Source organism: Cnephaeus nilssonii (genome assembly GCF_951640355.1).
Source record: "Cnephaeus nilssonii genome assembly, chromosome: 12".
Classification (NCBI taxonomy): Eukaryota; Metazoa; Chordata; class Mammalia; order Chiroptera; family Vespertilionidae; genus Cnephaeus; species Cnephaeus nilssonii.
In genome coordinates, this window is record NC_137083.1 from 1,685,313 (window position 1) to 1,705,088 (window position 19,776).

Genomic DNA, 19,776 nt, shown 5'->3' on the forward strand with positions numbered 1-19,776 from the left:
TCTCTGAAATTAAAATATACATTAAAAAAAAAAGAAAGAAAGAAAAAACTGGAGAAAAGCCCCAAGAAGTTCTACCTAAATGACACACCCAGATGCCGGACGGAGGTCTCTGGTTAAATGAGAGCCCCGGAGGGCGTGGCATTATCTCATTCCTTGAACGAATCTCAAAAAAACACACACAAAAAACCAACAAAAACCACGCTCGGTTCCCTCCCCACTCAGCCGTGCGTCCCGAGTGGGAGCGGCAAGAACCTGGGGTCTTTGGCGCTTCTCAGACGGGACCTGGGAGCCCGGGGCCGCACATGCACACCCCACGCAGCAACACGGCGCAGGGCCCGGGCTAACCTGCACGCAGGGGAGGGTGAAGAAAAAGAAAACACGTTAAAAAAAACAAAACCAAAAAGCAAACTTTGATTTCGCATTTAAAATAAGTTGAACCGGTTTAGACTCAGCTGGACAGAGGATGCTAGGAGTTCTTCAAACTCCCAGGTCCCAGGTACTGGGAAACACACCTTGCACAGCACTTGAATTTTTAATACAAAACCCTTTCTTGTATAGTAATACAATGGGATGTTTCGTCGCTTCGCTCCCCCCAAAACTCGGTGTGTGTCTGCCCTGCCCACACGAGCCTTCCATATCAGACCTGCTATAAATAACCACCAGAGATACTGGTGTTTTTTTCTCTCTCTCTCTCTCTTTTCTTTCCTGAAGTTCGTATAATTTGCAGGACCTGCCATTTGCAAAGCCATATTTCTCCCCCCCCCCCGCCCCCCTGTTCTGAGAACGGCAATAACGAAGACAGCAATAATCTGCCGATGAAGTCATCGCATCCATCACGCACCCTCTGGACCCTGGGACACCGAGTCATTTATCTGTGACGTGATTGGTCAAAATAGCCCTGGACAGCACAAAGGAAGGCGCACCCCTGAGGGGCCCCTCTCCTCCCCCGCCCTCCCCCCGCCGCCCTGTCTTTAGGCCTCAGCTGTTGGTTCTGCTCAGAGCCTGTCCTGCTTATCATAAATCTCATGGCATGTCATTACATTCCTCCATCCCCCCTAATTGCGACTGCAGCTAAAAAAAAGTAATCCTCCTTTCAACATAGCGTGAACGGCCACGGCCGGCGAGCCCGCTCCTCCTGCCGCAGCCCTGTCGCCAGGCCGCCCCCCTCGCCCGGAGAAAAAAGGGAAATCTATTTCTTGACGACAGTTGGAATGTCTGGCCTACGGGTCACATGGAGACACAGGCGCCGTGGGGAGCTCTCCGCGGGGAAGCTCCCTGCTCCCCCGGGGGCCCTCGGGTCGGGAGGGGCCGGCAGAGGGCTTTGCACAACTCCAGGAGGGGCTGTGGGGAACCTCGCGGCGGCTGCTGCTCTGGCCAGTCACATCGCACACGGACCCGAAACGCCGAGTGAGCGGGGACATGGTCCGAGGACCCAAGACACACACGTAACAAAAGCACAACAAGAAAGGAGAGGCCGCCGCGCTGCGTCTCTCCTGGTCCCGCCCTCAGCACGTGCACACCTCACGGTTCCCGTCGTCACCTTCCCCACGCCGCCGGCCTGGGCAGGCAACGCTGCCACGGCCACACACGTGTCAAGTCCTTCTTGGGGTGCGGCACCTAGAGGTGCTGGCGCAGGCTGCCCAGGGTTCCCGAGGGCCAGGGCGGCCGGGAATAGCTAGGTGATCATGCCCGAGGTCCCCGTCCATGGCGCTGGCCACTTCAACGGGAGGACAAGGCCAGCCGCACCGGAGAGCGGCCGTTTTCAGCCGTGCACCGCGTGGCACACGGAAACTCCTTACTAAAACCCTACAGCACCTCAAACTATCTATGTTGGGCCGATCTGACGAGAAAAAAAAAAAAAAAAAGGTATAATTTTGACGGATTCACATGGGGTGCCTCTTGTTGTCAGCTGCTGGCATTTTTAAATTTGACAACCGAAAGGAAACGGGGTCCGTGCCGCCGCCAAGAGGGGTCGGGGGCTGCCTGTTTAGAAATTCCTGTGTGCAGGGGTTGAAAACCGCTGCCTTCGACGATGAGTCACCTCGGGCCCCGGATTTCGCCGGTGCTGCTCGCCAGAGTCCCAAGCTAACCCCCCGCTGACCAGAAAGATGGGCCCGCCGCCCCCCAGTCTGGGCAAGGCGGGAAGAGAGGGGAGCCCACTGTGCTCCCAGCAATCACCTTTACCCTCTGAGTGAGTGAGTGAAACGGGGGAGACTCAAGAGGACCCGCTGCACGGTCTGGCCCCTGACCTTCCAATCAGACTCGGTGAGAACCCTCGAGGTGTGGACCCGCCACGGGCGGCGAGGGCTCTGCCCTACGGGGACACCCGGGTGTGATGTGGTGCCCGCTGCCTTGGGCACGGTCTCCCCGTCCCCACCAGTTCTCCCCCCGTGCTCCCCCAGACAAGGGCCCCGATGACTGGCTGACCCACACCACGCCTGGGCCGGCGACCAGGACCTCCGCGGGAGCAGCAGAATCCAGGACGCCGCACTGCTGCGATCTGGAAAGGTGCGGCGAGGAAAGCAATTGATGGCAGATGCACTGAAACAGCCCCAAACCTGGAAGCAATTCGAACACCCGTCCACGGGGGCCCCGGCCCGACCGCCACGCATCCGTCCGTCCGTGAGGCATCGAGACCAAGGAGCACGCGATGGCTCCACGTTTCAACGCAGATTCGGGTCGAAGCGGTTATGGCCGGACAAAGGACATTTTTCACTCCAGGTGACACTCCAGGAAGTGCAAGTGGGTCCCTCCTGAGAGCGGGCCCAGGGGCAGGCTGGGAGGGAGGACGGACAGAGCCGACGGGGGGGGGGGACACGGATTTATCTTCAGGACTCTGTGGAGATGGTTTCACGGGAGGAAATGTATATCAAAACCCATCGAATTGTCCCCGTTCGATACGTGAACTTGATGATCTGCGGCAGCTCAACCCTACGGAGCCGCCTCAGACAGCGCGTCAGTGCCCGCCCAGCCTGGGCCCGAGGAGGCCACGCGGCGAGGGCTCCACCAGCCTCTGCTCACCGCGTGCGCCTCCATCGACCAGCACTTCACGCGCCTCTGTCTGGAGACAACCGGAGAGACACGGCGGGTCACGAACCCTGCGTCGTGGCCCAGCGAAGCCCGGAGGGCACACGAGCTGCTCGCCGAGGCCCGGCCCGTCCACGCAGGAGCGGCCGGCGCCGAGCTTCAGGGCCGTTGAACGGCAGCATCGCCCACAAGTCACACAAGTGTGAGAAGCATGGCGCCACGTGGACGGCAAAAAGGGACGCTTGTTTACGGTCGGGAGCGAGAGAGGCGGAACAGTATGGGTAGGTGTGTGGGGAAAAATTAAGTTTCTGTGCGTCGGCAATAAACTTAGGAAATACAATGTCAAAACAGACTGTCTCCCTTATCAGCAAAACCATAAAACACGTAGAAATAAATCTAACAAAAAAAAAATTTGAGAGAAAATTTAAAAAAGGGACAAAAAGAAAGAAAAGAAAAGCAGGCCGAGCGCCGTGTCCTGCGGCTGACACTCCTTATCGCCTCCCATAAATCCTGGCCAGGACACGGCAGGAATCTCCGATGGGAGCCGCCGACAGGCTCAGACAAGAAGCGCTTCACGAGAGCCTGTCCCCTCCCCCCGCCCAACCACAAAGGGCTGGGAAAAGGGTGGTCTAACTGAACCCAAACCCTTCTCCACAAAGCCCTCCTCTATTCCAGCCCAGCACCACTGGAAAACCGCCCCCACACATTCTGGTCCCAGGGCGGGCAGGAGCTAATTTTCCACCCTCCTCCCGGCCCCTGACTGGCAGAAGCAGGTGACCACACTCCCGTCCCCGGGGGTGGTGTTTGCTGACCAAGCAGGGGCTGGTTTTCTGTCTCCCACCGGTGGAAACCGACACCCGATCCCCCGGCCGGGGGAAGGCGGTGGGTTCCAGTGGGGAGCTGGCCTCCATTCCTCCCTGCATCCCGAGGCAGGGCTCGTCGGTATTTCTCCTCCCCACCTCCTCCCCCCTTGCCATGCCAGCAGGGTCCAGAGGGAGCTGAGTTCCCCCACAAGTGACGAGGCTGCGCATGTGGGCCCTTTACCCACCCCCTACCCTGCTCCTGGGGGGGGGGGGGGGAGCTGCGTTTCCATCCATTTGGCCACAGGGAAGCAAGGCCTCGGGAAGGTCTGAGTGGGGCTGAGGAGGGGCCGAGCACCCACCCAAACTGACTGTGAGGACGTGCTGGGCCTTTCCCGGGTGCTGTGGGCGGGGCCCAGCAGGCAGGCATGGGACACCCACCCCCCCACCCACCTGTGTGGCACCTCAACAGGGATACTGCCTGCTAAGAAGGTGAAACAGGATCTCACCACATAAGCCCAAGATGTCCAGCATACAACTGAAAATCACCCATCGCACCGAGAAGCAGGCCGGTCACGTGACTCTGAACGAGGAACGATAGGCACAGGTGCCAGCACTGAGATGACCTGGGCTGGAACTGCCTGGCAAGGAGTTCAGAGCAGCCATCCCAAGCATGCTTCCACCAGAATGGCAAACACTCTGGAAACAAACAAGAGCCAACAAGCTACAGCTCCCGGCGACTCCCGAGCAGGGAGAGCGCAGATTATGTTTCCTCTTTGATCTTCCTGATCTCCAGATTCTTTCCATCAGGGAACACGGGGCCGAGACGCCAGTGTTTCTGAACCTGACGTAACAAACAACGCAATCCCGTGTTTACTGCAATCCTGCCCTGTGGGTGGCTTCATGAGGGCTGATCACGGGCGTGTTTGCTACGAAGTGAACAGCGGAAGCACGGCTAATGGGGGAACCGAGAGAGGGGAGGCGGAGGAGCATAAACAGAACAAGCAGGGAAGTGGTTGTCACAGGGGACGCCCAGAGAGGAAGACGCAAGGCCAACGTGCAGGAGTCTCTCAAGACAGACCCCTGGCTGGGACCTTGAAGGTCAAAGTGGCTGTGTGGCTCAGCGGTGACCCTCTGCCCCAGGAAAGGGGAAGGCAGTCGCCGTTCCATTTCTCGTTAGACTCTGAGGATGCTGGATTTAAATGGCACTGAGAGTGGGGAATGAGCGAAGACAGGGAGGGAGAGGACACAGGGAGCAGGTCGGGGACCCCACGGAGACGCTGACATAAAGGGCCTATTGTTACACTCTGCCGGCAACGACATGCATTGATCGATCTTGACTCAATCAATGTTTAACAGAGGACTCTCCTGCGGGGCGAGGGGGGGATGCAGTAGGTCGCAGTGGAATGCCGCTGGGTCTCCCCGGGTGCGAATGAAACCCGCTCACAGTGACTGGGGGGGGAGGTCGGCCCCAGCTGCAGCCGTGTCGCTGCCCGTGTGTCTGCGCTGCTCACTGACTGTGGAGTGGGGTCCTCGGGAGGGAACAGGTCAGTCAACCAAGTCCCCATACACCAACCCTCCCTGGAAACAGCCACCCTCGTCTGCCTGGCCTGGGAGAACCTAGAAGACCACCGAGAAGGGCTCGCCGGGCACCCTGGCAGAGACTTGGGCGTGGGCGCCCGTGGGCCTGGGCCGTCTCCTGCCACCGCCCCGTCTCAGCGCATGACGTCTGGGCGAAATCGGAGAACTCAGTGAGCCTCGGCGTCCCAAGCCCCCAGATCACCCTGAAAACAGTATCTCCCTCCAGGGCTTTGATGAGGGCGACGTGAGCTAAAGAGCAAGCAAAGGCTCGGGTCTAACACGGAGTAAATGTTCAACGAACACTCGGTACCATTAACTGGGGCCCGTCCGCGGGGGCTCCCAGGCAGGTGCTCAACACACCCGCCTGCAGGCGACAAAGCCTCGATGCTGGGAGGACCTGCCAGTCTGGAGGGTGCAAAGGGGTCACCCGGTGCCTGGCGGTGGGACGGCTCGAGGCCGAAACCACCCGAGCAGGGGAAGGCCTTTCGTTACGGGCGCCTGCCTCCAGCCTGGCAGAGAACAGGTCTGAGAAGTCTTGCGATGACGTTGAGTGGAACATCTCAACATTCTTTTTTTTTTAATATATATATTTTATTGATTTTTTTACAGAGAGGAAGGGAGAGGGATAGAGAGTTAGAAACATCGATGAGAGAGAAACATCGATCAGCTGCCTTCTGCACACCCCCTACTGGGGGGGTGCCCGCAACCGAGGTACATGCCCTTGACCGGAATCGAACCTGGGACTCTTCAGTCCGCAGGCCGACGTTCTATCCACTGAGCCAAACCGGTTTTGGCGACATCTCAACATTCTTGTAGCTAAACTGACCACACGCGTTTCAAAAAAGGGTGGGTCACACGAGCCTGAGGGTCTTTGAAATGACGAGGGGCTGGCGCTGGGAGATGAACCTCGGGTCACAGTCGGTCAGCCCATCCCTGGAACTCACGTCGGACCCTCAGGGCCTGAGGTTTCCCGTCTTTGCCGGGGAAGCAGCCCCTTCCCTGGACTCTGGCTCGGAGGTCCCAGGCTGCGTCCGACACGCACATGCCTTCCGATTTACAGCACACCCGTGGGAGGCGGGCTTTCCTGTTCATAATGGGCACACACACACACACACACAAAAGGATCTGTAATTAAAGAAAAATAGCATGGAGTCGCCTGGGAAGCTCACCACGCCAACCACGTCTGTCTAGTTTTAAGAAAGTGATTATTGAACTTTACAGTAAACAAAATGAAGACCATATGATTGCTGACCTTGTGAACTGGAAAGTGACTGCGACGCAGGACTCCCGGGTCCCGGCAGCCCCGAGCCACAGCCGCGGCACTGGGCGGCGGCAGCAAACACACCTCTGCCTTGTTCACCGCCCAGCACCCCGGCTGGGCCCGGGCCCCCCAGAGCCCCCCGGCGCCCCAGCCCAGACCCACAGGCGTCCTGTGTCCCCGCCCGGGCCTGCGCGCTGCCCCTCGGGAGTCATTAATGAACCCCTCTCAGTCCTAACTCACCGCATTAGGGTCGGACACGACATCTGACTTGAACTTGAAATGCTAAAGAATATACGAACTTGGGCAAAAGTAAACAAATAAGTAAATAAAGGTCTTCGTGTCCTTCCAAATATTTCAGAAAGGGCCTCTTGATTTCTGTGTAGTATCTTTGATATCTTCCAAAAATTCCTGAGTTAACATCAAGTTTTCCTTCTGTTTAGCTTTCTCACACTAAATATTTGGAGGAATAACAGTGACTATTTAGACATTCAACAAACCCCTACTTTCAGGCCGAGGGTGCTGAGCCCGCTGGGCCAGACAGCCCAGCCCGCAGCGGCCGCCGGCCCAGGCCTCAGTTCCCCCGGCCGTAAAACGAGAGAGCAACAGCCGGACCGCGTGCCAGGAGCGAATGATTCAGGTCCCCAAAGTGCCGTTCGGGGACTGGGAGGAGGGAGCTCGCTGCAGCTGTCGGGGGCGAAGATGGGGGGGGGCGGGGCGGGGAGGGACGGAGCTGAGGAGGAGGGGAGGGAGGCCACGCTGTGTAACAGGGCAGGGTCACCAACGTGAGGGCCTGTCACCAACCCCCACCCCACGCGGGGCGAGACCCTGCGCGGCGGGGACCCACGGGGAGGCCGGGAGGGCGGGCAGAGGCAGCAGCGAGGGGGACTTCCCTCTCGGCAGGCTCGGCGCTGGACGCGTGACAGTAATGAGCCTGCATTACGTGTGCGATTCTAGAATTTTTCTTCTAGTAAGAAGCGCTTTCCTCAAGTTTCAGACCCGTGGGACTGGGTGCTGCTCCTTCCCTCCCCCCACCCTCACCCTGGCCCGAGTCCTGGTGATTCTCAGGCCTGTCTTCCCTCCGGCCAAGGGCTGGCTCTCCCGCCCTTTCTAGGAATTCCAGAGAAATCGCTGCTGCGCCCCTAAAACAATGAGGCCATTAAGGGCTCCCGAGTCACATGAGCGAGACCGCAGCACCCAGGCGGCTCGGCTCAGCCTGTTTCTAGAAACACGGCAAGGACTTCCCTCTCTCTTCACTCCTTGTGCTTCTTCGCTCTTTCCTTAGGAGTTAAAAAAAAAAAAAAAAAAAAGGATAGCGAGGTGGGTGCGTGGAGACACGTCTGCTTGTGGAGAAAAACACACCGGTTCGCTGCGGAGGCAGCAGACGCCTCGAGTGAGAAGGCACAGCCTCCGCCCCCCAACGCTGCTGCCCTCGCCCCCAACCCCTAGGCTCACCGCCGACCTGGAGGCAGCGGGCTCCGCTGTGGTTAAATGCCATGACCACGCTGAGGACCGCCCATTACCAACAACACTACCCAGGCTACGGGCTGCACCTCAACACCCACTACCCCCCCCCTCCCCCCCCCCCCCCGCCGACTTCATTGTACAGAGTGCCGCGGCGCTTCCTCCTCTGCCTCCGGGGCCGCGGGGCGAGGGGGGGGGGGCTGGCGGCCCCAGCAGGTCACGCAGCAGCCCACCCTCGGGTGAGCGCCCGTGAACAAGCACCGATCCTCACTCCGCGGGGCCTCGGCGAGCGGCCCGGGGGCTCCAGGGCAGAGCTGGCTCAGACTTCAGACTTCGGCCCCACCGCGGACGCCACACTTGGCATTTCGAGACTTCATTCCTCTCCCGGCCACAGAGCTATTAGTACAGTCCCAACAGCCTGGCCTCCAAGGGTCTCCTCTGAAGTCAGGATCCCCGAAGTTAATCCGAATCTTTCTAGATGCAGGCTGTCCAAACCCCACTGTCCCCAAAGGTCGGAGCCATCACCCGCCCCCCCCCCCACGCGGCTGGGCTCCAGGGCAGGGAGTTATGCTGCGGCAGCACCCAGGACCCACGTGCCTGGAAGGCGGGGGAGGCGCTGGGCCTCGGGCCCCTCTTCCCTCTCCCTGGGCTCTGCGGGTGGGCTCACCTCGGCCCCGGAATGCTCTCAGGTGCTCCTGAGAGTGATGTCTGTCTCACTCTCCTCCCTATGCCCTTCGGTTCCCCACCCGTCAACGCAACCTGGGGACGGACCCTCTGGCGGCCAGCACTGGGCAGATTCGGGTGTGGGTGACACTGTGACGGCCCGTGCTTCCTGGCCTGGCCGCAGACTCGGGCTGTACAGAGCTGCCACCCACCCGGCAGCGCTGCTGCCCTCGGCAGCCACCCCCTCTACCCCCCACCCCCCGGCCCCAGACTCACTGCCCGCTGAGGCTAAGCACCTCGGCTGTGTCACGTCAAGGGGATGTTCCCATTTCCACGCCGCCTCCACATCTTACACATTTTAACCCAACAAGGACAACGTAAGACTGAGCCCCCCACCCCCCCAATCTGGGGCCTAATACACGGGTGTCTTCAGGGCCCCTCTGAGCTACAGCCGATACCCGTCTTCACACGTGAGGGGGTCGGGGCGGGCTCCACCCCCCTCAGGAGGCCCTCACCTGCGGTCCCAGCTGCACTGACCTCACGCGCTGGGCAACGCACTCCACCGTGAGGTCCAAGTCACCGTCGGGTGCTCATGGGATCTGGCCTTCCCCTCTTAGCTTTTTTGACGTGAAAAACAGTGTTTTCTCCTTACAAGTTGCTACTTGTGCGCTGGCTGGTTTGGCTCAGGGGATAGAGCGTTGGCCAGTGGACTGAGGGTCCCGGGTTCGATTCTGGTCAAGGGCACAGGCCTCGGTTGCAGGCTTGATCCCTGGCCCCAGGGTGGGTGTGTGCACGAGGCAACCAATCGATGTGACTCTCTCACATCGATGTTTCTCTCTCTATCTCTCCCCTTCCCTTCCACTCACTCTAAAAAAAATTAATAATCAATGGAAAAATATCCTCGAGTGAGGATTTAAAAACAAAACAAAGATGCCACTTTGTTCTAAAAGAACGTAGTCCCTAGTGTTCTGCTTGGGGAGGGAGGACTATGTATTTTTTAAGTTTCTGTCCTCATGTCTAACGTGGCGGCTACCAACACGCGCGGCCATGACACAGTCATTTGCGGCTCTCCGGCCCTTTGCAGGTTTCAGGGGTCCTGGGAGCCAACAGGGGGAGAAGTGCAGCCTCCAAGGCGGGGCCCAGCCCTGGGGGGCTCCCGAGGGGCAGGCCGTGCACCCCGGGGCCACGGGAGCCACCGCAGGAAGGGAGGGACGTCTTTGTTCAGAAAGTATTTTCTTGATCACGCGTAGGGCTCTTCCCCCGCCACCGCCACAGAAATAAACGCCCCCCCAGAGCGGCGGGGCGGCATCCACCGGGGCCCGGCGGGCAGGGGACCCCGGAGGTGGTGACCTGAAAGAAGGGCCCGCTGTGCCGCCCAGAGGCCCGTCCTGCCGGCTGCTGGCGAGAGGCACGTCTCTGAGCCATTTAGAACATTCTTTCCTGCCTCCAGAGTAAGCCACCCAAAGGGGAGGGTCAGAGGGAAAATGTCACACAGCCAGCCTTTCCAGTTTTCCAGCCGAGTCCCAGCTGCGGCCTCCCTGGGGCTCCTGACCCTCCAGACACCAGGGCGTCACCGCTTGGCCTCGCTCTCTCTCCCGGGTGAAACCAGGGCCCCACACCGGCAGCTTCCAGGGCTGGGCCCCCCCCCCCCCCCCCGCCCCCAGAGAAGATGCAGTCATTCGCAGTGAATGCAGAGTTGGCGGTGCGTTCCCTCTGTGCTAACTGCCTGGTGACGTGGAGGCCAGAGCCACAGCCGGTGTGGAACGCTGCGGGGCGGGGGGGGGGGGGGGGGGGGACAGAGAGCGGCTGCCCCCCTCGCTCGCTGCTGCTGCGGGCTGACCACGCCCAGGCCGAGCACATGCTCCGCTGGGGAAAGAGGATCTATTTCTGACCTGAGAACGGGAGATTGACCTGCTAAACGGGGCAAGGACCTTCCTAATACCCACTTCTATCCGCGGGACGCGCATCCCACGGGGGGGGGGGGGGTGTAAACCAGGGCACCACACGCACAGTCCTCACTCTCGGGAAGCCCCCACCCACCCCGAGGGGCGAGGAAAAAAGAGCCAGGCCAACCCCAGCGGCACACGGGTGCCCCAGAGCGAGACGGGAGTCCCGGGGCCTCCTGCAGGCCCGACCACCCCCGGGAGCTCAGACACTCTGAGACAGGAAGACGGGAGGGGGCAGGGGTGAGCCTGGGGGAGTCGCAGCGCAACATCAGGGCCCTGCCCCCAAACCTCCCCTGGAAACTCAAAACCAGGAGGGGCCGCCACAGCGGGGAACAAAGGGCCGGGATCACGTTACAGCCGGGCCCAGACCCCGCTTCCAGGCCTTTCTGAAGCCACGAGCCCAGGACCGAGCCCAGGACCCTCGAGGACAGGCAATCTTCCCCGAAAAACGCCCCTGGCCCGGGGAGAGCGCGTGACAGACCCACTGCGCAAGGGATTTACTTGCCATTTTGTTTAATGTTCACAAACCCTGAGAGTAAAGAGTCAACCGCCTTGGACGAGGCCCTTTCCTCGTGCACGTGCCCCACTCGCGGGAGCGGGAGCGGGGGCTTTTGGGGGGGAACGTGAGCTCTCCCTTCTCCCTTCCTCCTCCTCCGAGGGCACCCAGGGTGCAAAGGGCGTGTGACTAGGGGTCCGACGACCTGAGAGAGTCGGCTCGCCCTTGCACTAAGGCCCACGCCCCTGACCCAGAGTCTGACCGCCGGGGGGTCCCGTGTCCTCAAGAAGGAAGACACCCCCCCGCCCCCCCCCCCGCCCGCAGGCTGCCCTGGGGAAGTCAGCACGAGGGGAGTCAGGACCCACCGCCCCCAGTCCGACCCCTGTGCTCCTCGTCCCGGTCAGCAGCACAGGACCCGGCCTGAGCAGGAGCTGGAGTTACGGGGACGGACAGACACCGCCCCATCGTCCCACCGGAGCATCCTGTGGTGCCGAGAGCCCCCCAGCCCCCCATCCCAGCTCCCGTGTTTTGTAAAAGGTTCTTCCGAAGGTAACTGACCCTGCACATGCTCACGTCCACGCAGCCTTCCTTAAAGCACAGGGATCATTGTAAGAAGAGAATTCCAGAGAAACGAAGGACAAAGGAAGCTCTAAGATACACACGTGTACACACACACACACACACACACACACACACTCGCCAGCAACGCGGAAGAGGCACTTCTTTGTTAGTAACTAAATGTCAATGGTTCAGCTCTCCAATCAGAAGGCAGAGATTGGAAAAATGGAGAAAAAACACCTAATCCAACTAAATGCTGTCTCCAGGAGACTCACTTTAGAGCGAAAGGCACAACTGGACGGGAAGTAACAGGATGGAAAAGACTTTCCGTGTTAGTGGTAACAGAAAGAGAGGGAGGTGGCTATACCGACATCTGCCAACATACACTTTGAGTGTAAACTGTACGAAGACAAAGAAGGACGTTATATGTTGAGTAAAGGTCAACTCGCCCCAAGTATGTAACAACTACAGACATACATGCACCAAACAGGGCAGCCCGAAAGGCAGGAGGCGAACGTGGGCAGGACAGCAAGAAGGGGGCAGTTCTGCGGTAGCAGCTGACGACGCGGCAGCTCCGCTCTCGGTGAGGGACGGAGAAAGCAGCCTGAAGGTCGGTAAGGAAGTCCAGGCCCTGGACGGCCCTGTGAATCCCCTGGATGTCACCGGCATATTCGGAACACTCCACCCAATCCCAGCAAAATACTCCTTTTTTTTTTTCCTAATGCATATGGAAAATCCTCAAGGATAAACCATATGCTGGCCACAAAAGAAGTCTTAAGAAATTTTAAAATATTGAAGTCATAAAAAGGATCTTTCCAACCACAACAGAATGAAACTAAAAATCCACAGCAGAAGCAAAACTGGAAAATTCAAAAATATGCAGAAACGAACGCACTCTTTAAAAGCCAACGGGTCAAAGGAAGGAGTCACAAGAGAAATTTTAAAGTATTTTGAGACAAATAAAGACAACACATCAAAAATTATGGGATGCTTAGCACTTAGAAGCAGTGCTAAGAAGGGATTTCACAGCTATAAATGCTTCCTTAAAAAAAAAAAAAAAAAGACTTCAAATAACCTAAATTCACACTTTATAGAACCACAAAAAGAACCAACTAAACCAAAAGCTGGCCAAAGGAAGGAAAGAGTAAAGATTAGAGCAACAATAAATGAAGTATAGGATAGGAAAGGAATAGAGGAAGATCAACAAAACCAAAAGTTGGTTCTTTGGAAAAAAAAAAAATCAACAGAATTGACAAACCTTTAGCTACACAGCCTAAGGAAAAAAAGTGAGGACTCAAATGGCTAAAATGAGAAATGAAACTGAGGACACTACCCCTGAATTTACAGAATAAAACAGTGTATAAGGGAATACTATGAACAATTAACTGTGTGTCAACAAGTAGGTCATCTAAATGCAACGGGCAAATTCCCAGAAACACACCATCCACCAAAACAAAATCATGAAGAAACAGAAAATATGAATGGATTTATAACTGGTAAATAAATTAAATTAATAATAAAAATTCTCCGGATTTAAAAACATAAATAAATAAGTAAAGGCACTGAACTAGATAGCTTTGTTAAAGAATTCTTCCAAACTTTAGAATATTCACATCAATCCTTCCCAATCTCTTCCAAAAGGCTGAGGAGGGCACACCCTGTAACTCACTCTATGAAGCAAGCGTTGCCCTGATACTTAAGCCAAAGACACGGCAAGAAAACGATATGCCACTATCTTTGATGAATACTGATGCAAAAATTCCTCAACAAAACACTAGCAAACCGAATTCAGCAGTGTGTTTCAAGGATTATACACCTGACCAAGTGGGATTTATTCCTGGAATGCAAGGATAGTTCAATGTACACAAAGCAATCAGTGTAATATACCACATTAATAGAAGAGGGGGAAAAAGCCTCCATTGATGGAGAAAATGCATTTAACAAAATTCAACACTCTTTCATGATAAAAAAAACACACACTCAAACTAAAAATAGAAGGTGTCTTGGTCCATTTGGGCTACCATACCAAAATACTACCAACTGGATGGCTTATAAACAACAAAAATTTACTGCTCCCAGTCCTGGAGGCGGGAGGGTCAGGTCAGGGTGCCAGCAGGGTCAGGTGATGGATCTGTTCCTGGTCACAGATTCTCACTGTACCCTGATCCCATTCATGATGGCTGAACCCTAATCACCTCCCAATGGCCCCCTCTACTAGGATTTCAACCTATGAAAATGGGGGGGGGGTACTTTCCATGTATGGAAAGCCCTCAGATAACTTCATACTTAAAGGCAAAACAGTAAACGCTTTCCTTCTAAGCCCAGGAACAGATCAAGGATGCCTGCCTTCACCACTTCTATCCAATCCGGAATGGGAAGCTCTAGCCAGAACAATCAGGCATGGAAAAGAAATGCAAGGTATCTAAACTGGGAAGGAAAAACTGAAATTATCTCTGTCCCCGGGTAACAATTCTGTACATAGAAAGCTTTAAAGAGTCTAGACCCACAAAAAAAATATTATTCGAGTTAATAAATAAATTCATCAAAGTTATAGAATACAAAGTTAACCTGCAAAAATCAACTGTATTTCTATAGTCTAACAATGAACAATCTGAAAGTGAAATTTAAAAACAATTCTATTTACAGCAGCATCAAGAATAAAACAGTTACGAATAAATTTAACCAAGAGGTGTACACTGAAGACGACACGCTAGAAAGAAGATCTGCTTAAGAGAAGACACCTCATGTCCATGGATTGGAAGACTTAACATCGTTAAGTCAAAACAATCTACAGTTACTCACCAGTGTTTATTTTTTGTTTGTGTGTGTGTGTGTGTGTGTGTGTGTGTGTGTGTGTTTTATTTTTTGCAGAAATATAAGAAGCCATCCAAAATTCATATGGATTCCCAAGGGACCATGCATTGCCAAAACAACATTGAAAAAGAAGCTCAATGTTGGAGAACTCACACTTCCTGATTTCAAAACTCACTACAAGGCTGTGCAAACCCTACCACTGCAGTAGTCCAAACAGTGTGATACCGGCATAGGACGGGCAGACAGATGAATGGGACAGGAGAGCCGGGAAGCAAACCCCCCAGTGCGGTGATTTTCAACAAGGGGCCAACCGAGACCAGTCAATGGGGAAGAGGAGTCTTTTCGACCAAAGTTCCTGGGGAAACTGGGTATCCACACGCAGAAGAGCGAAGGGAACCCTGACCGTACCCTGTGAACAGAAATGAACTCAGAATGGACCAAAGACCTACATGCAAGAGCTGACACCACAAAGCTCGGAGAGGAGAGCGGGGAAATCGGCACGGCCCCGGGTCTGGCAGTGGCTCATTGGATAAGACACTGGAGCAAAGGAAACAAAGGAATAAAACAGATAAATTAAACTCCATCAAAATAGTTTTAGGAGGTGGGGGTGGCTGGGAAGAGGTCACTGGAGAAAAAAGGAGACTTATGTAATACTTTAAGCAATAAAGAATTAAAAAATAAAAGTTATATCGGATCAATGGGAAAAAAATACTTTGTATGATATTATGGTAGATATATGTCATTATACTTTGATCCAAACCCATAGAATGTACAAGAAAGTAAAATAAGGTAAACTATGAACTTTAGGTGATTATGATTATGTGTTTCTGTGTAGTTTCATCCTTGGTTAAAAAAAAAAAAAAGAGGGAAGGGAAGGCAATGCATGTGTAGGGGCAGATGATATATGAATGATATATGGGAAATCTCTGTACCTTATCAATTTCTGTTATAGGCATAAACACAAAAAAGTCTTTAAAATGTTTACACTAATGTTAAAAAAATATACGTATTTTTCACAATGAAAATAAAAATAATTTTAACCCATGGGAAAACAATATATATTCTTTAAACTTTTGTGGTATTTTGTTTTAGTTTGTTGTTGTTTGAGGACAAGAGAATGACAAGATAACCCACAGTATGGGACAAAATAGTTGCAAATCATATACCTGATAAAGGGATTAATATCCATAATATATTTAAAAACTCCCACAAGTCAGTAACGAAATGCAAATCAAAACCACAATGAGATAGCACTTCACCCCTCTTAGGGCAGTTTTAAAAAAAAAAAAAATCGGAAAATTCCAAGTACTGGTAAGGATGTGGAGAAACTGGAACCCTTGTGCACTGCTGACAAGAATGTAAAATGGTGCAGCCTCCATTTTACATACAGCAATTCCTCGAAACGCTAAATATAGACTTACCATGGAATCCGCAGCTCCACTCCTTGGTATGTACCCCAAAAGACTGGAAGCAGGGACTCAGACAGAGAGCTGCGGGCCAAACCAATGTTGATAAAAGCATAATTCCCAACAGTCAAAAGGCTCACGCAACCCAAACATTCAAAGACAGATGAATGGAGAACCAAGGGGTGTTCTGTACACACAGGGAATGTTAACAGTGCTCAGCCGTGAACGTGAAAGAAACATCTACATGTGCCATACGTGGCAAAACCTCGCAAACGTTACGCTGAGTGAAAGAAGCCAGGCACAAAACCACCCACTATATGATCCCAACCATCAAAATCCCCCCAACAGGGAGATCTACAGGGACAGACAACAGAGCAGTGGTTGGTAGGACTGGCGGGGGCAAGGGAGGGAGGTGACGGAGGACATGTGGTGACAGAGTAGAGGGCTCCTTCTGACGTCTTGAGTTATTCTAAAAGTGAGTGTGGCCCAGCCGATGTGGCTCCGTGGTGGAGTATCGATCCAAGAACCACGAAATCGCAGTTCAATTCCCGGGTTTGGGGCTCCATCCCCAGAGGGGGGCGTGCAAAAGGCAGCTGATTCTCTCTCATCGTTAGTGTTTCTCTCTCTCTCTCCCTCTTCCTCTCTGAAATCAATAAAAAGGTATTTTTTTTAAAGTGAAAGGCAGGGGTTGTGCCCATCCTAACTAGACACTGGACACACTACATTCATCCATCTGTCTACACACACCACTGACTGCACATGTCTGAGTATATTCATTCTAACGGAGCGGTGCCCTTTAATTGGGTAAACTGGATGATGTGTGAATTGCATCTCAATAAAGCTGCTTTTGAAAAAAAGAGAGGGGGCTCTATACAAGACTAGGCCCGCCCTGGCTGGTGTGGCTCAGTGGATAGAGCGTCGGCCTGTGGACTGAAGGGTCCCAGGTTCGATTCCGGTCAAGGGCATGTACCTTGGTTGTGGGCACATCCCCAGTGGGGAGTGTGTAGGAGGCAGCTGAATCGATGTTTCTCTCTCATCGATGTTTCTAACTCTCTATCCCTCTCCCTCTCCATTTCTCTCTGTAAAAAAATCAATAAAATGTATTAAAAAAAAAAAAAAAGACTAGGCCCATGACAAAAAGGGGTGCCGTGCCCCCAAGTCTGGAACCACCATACTCTGTCTTCCTCTTGGAGCGTCCCACTAAGTTTTCTGAAAGTTAGTAGATGCCATAAGACACGGACTTTATCGACCCCGACGCTTCCGAGCACATGTGGCCCCGGGTATCAGCTCTTATGGCACCTGCTGGCCTTCTGGAAGCACTGTGCGGTCCAACATCACCACGTGGCTCGGGGGTGCCGCAGAAAGGATGGCGAGAGGAGGAGCGGGACCCCAGCCCCATGGGGAGGCAAGAATACAAATCCCAAACAGGCCATTATCCACTTCCCAAGGAAGGACGTGGGTGAGAGAGCTTCTCCAAAGGTCTGATCGAGAAGAAGTGATGTGGCGCGAACGCTGACACGCAGACCGGACAATGACAAAAGCTGCTGGGGGGTCACCCAGCCCCGCCCGGGCCCGGCCAGACTGGCCGCCTGCATTGGGCCCCGGCCTCCTCCCTCACCACTGCCTGGGGCCCTCGCAGTCCTAAGCAGGGCCTCCGAGGGAGCGGGGTGCTCAGTGGGGACACCCCCACCCCACAACACACACACTCCTCAAATGAAGGCAGGCAGGGTCAGCTCAGCTCCAGGCCATTCAAGGATCAGAAGGTTCCAGACCTTTCTAAGTGTTCTGATCACAAACAAGACAGAAACCACCGAAGAAAGCCCGGGGGGAGCCCACGGAAACGTCCGAGCAGGACCCCACGCACGCGGTCATAAACGGAACAGAGCATGGGCACGTGAGAAGGCCACTCGTAACAGCGCCGGGCTGGTCGCTGACAAACTCTTGGCAAAATTCCCCGGTTAGGTAATAGCATGAGCAATGATGGCTCTTGCAGGGAAGAGTGTCCTTTTCGGGGGCTTTCTAGAGAAAAAGAAACTGAAGGCAGGAGCGGAGGGAAGTGTGGCTCCCCGGGGGGAGGTGGACACGGGGGCTCAGGCCCCGCCCCCCCTCACTGAGCTGGAATCTGCATTTTAACACCATCTCTAGGAGATAACACTGCTGTTTGCAGACACGTTAATATTTAACTGGTGTCAGTCCTGAAATTCGCCAGCGCCCTCCAGGAAAGTCAGTGAGAGATGCTTTTGTAAGACTTCTTAATTGTCGAGTCCACCCACGCCAGCCCTCTGCCTCCCTCCCCTCCCCCACGCGTGTCTCCTCTCCACCTGAGTGCGGCGGGGACCACAGGTCAGGTGCTTCCTCAAACCTCTGTTGAAGGAAGGACTGCACAGGTTCTTGTCAAAAGCCACCCAGTGTCCTCCTCAGAGCTCTTATCCTGCATTAATTCATTAACCAATGTCACCCCAATAAATTCAATAAAAAGGGGGAAAAATACAGAAAAAACACACCTCACAGTAACCTCCTATGCCAGGTGACAAAGGCAAATGACCAAGTGAGTCATGGCCCCCCTCACACAGCCACAGGAAGGGGAGAAGGCCGGGGCAGGGACTTAAAGGGACCGCGGACACATGGAGGGTCTCTTTCCTCCCCTAACACAGGCCCCTCACCTGCAGCACTGCTCGGCGTGTTCCGTCCCTTTACTTAACTTCCCCCAGCGTGGGGAGGGACAGAGCCACTCCGCCCGGGGGGAGGCGTGGGGAGAATTTTCCTGATAGAGCCCCATCTCATGGCTCATTTCCAGCCGGAGAAATGTACGAAAGAGGGCCGAACCTCACACGCATGTCGGACCTGATGGTGACCCCGCTGAATGCCGGCGTGCTGGCCGGTGTCCGGCCGGGGTGGTGCTGGCTGAGCCCTGGGGGCAGAGCCACCTTCTTTCTAAAGTCCATGAAAAAGGCAGAAGGGAGAAGGCCCACGCCACGGCCTCTTTTCATGCCCCCCCCCCCCCGGGGTCCCCGGGCTCACACCAGCCTGAGGCCACCTCTCGCCCTGCCCGGGTCTCCCCGGGAGGCCAGGGTGCTGACTCCAGCCCTGAAGGCCACCTGGTCACCAGGCCCAGGTGCAGCCTCCGAACCAGGTGACGTCGGAACCAGGCATCGCTTCTCACGGGCCTTCACCTCGACCAGCGAGTCCGGGTCCAAACCCCGCAGAGTGGGCTTCGGGGGCGAGGGTGGGGGTCTGGAGCAGGCGGGTCCGAGGTCACCCCCTCCGGGACGCCTGTTCCTGCCCCGGCATTCCTCCACCTGAGCATCATGGGAGCGCAGCCTGCCCGTCGGAGAGGAATGCGCACCTGCTCCTGCCACACGGTTGCCCAAGACACTCTTACTAAATCACAGGACACACCCCGAGAGGCTGCCCGGCTTCTGTGCGACCTCGAGGGTTGAGCGTCGATGGAGTTTGAAATGTCGCCAAATTCCAAGATTCAAAAGATTCAGTGTTCTCTGGGAGCTCAGAAACCCGGCTCTGGGTGGCGACTGGGAATGGAAAGCCTTCGAAGATGTTACGAGTAGCTCGCACGTGCAGTCTGGCGCCCTGAAATGCCTCCACCCCGCGACCCCCGCCTCCTGCGCTCGCCCACAGGCGGTGGGCAGCACCCTCTGCCCAGAGCCTGGGGCCTGTCACCCCTGCTCACTGCTACAGGAGCAAGGAGAGCGCCGGGCACCCCCACCCTCAGTGCATTCCCCTCCCCCCCCCCCCCAGTGAGCCA

At 55.2% G+C, this 19,776-nt stretch overlaps 1 protein-coding gene across 14 annotated transcripts in view; it reads right to left on the reverse strand.

The window, feature by feature from the left end:
* Positions 1-19,776, reverse strand: part of GRB10 (growth factor receptor bound protein 10) — a 107,001-nt gene that overhangs the window by 75,225 nt on the left and 12,000 nt on the right. The gene's annotated exons all lie outside the window — the stretch shown is intronic.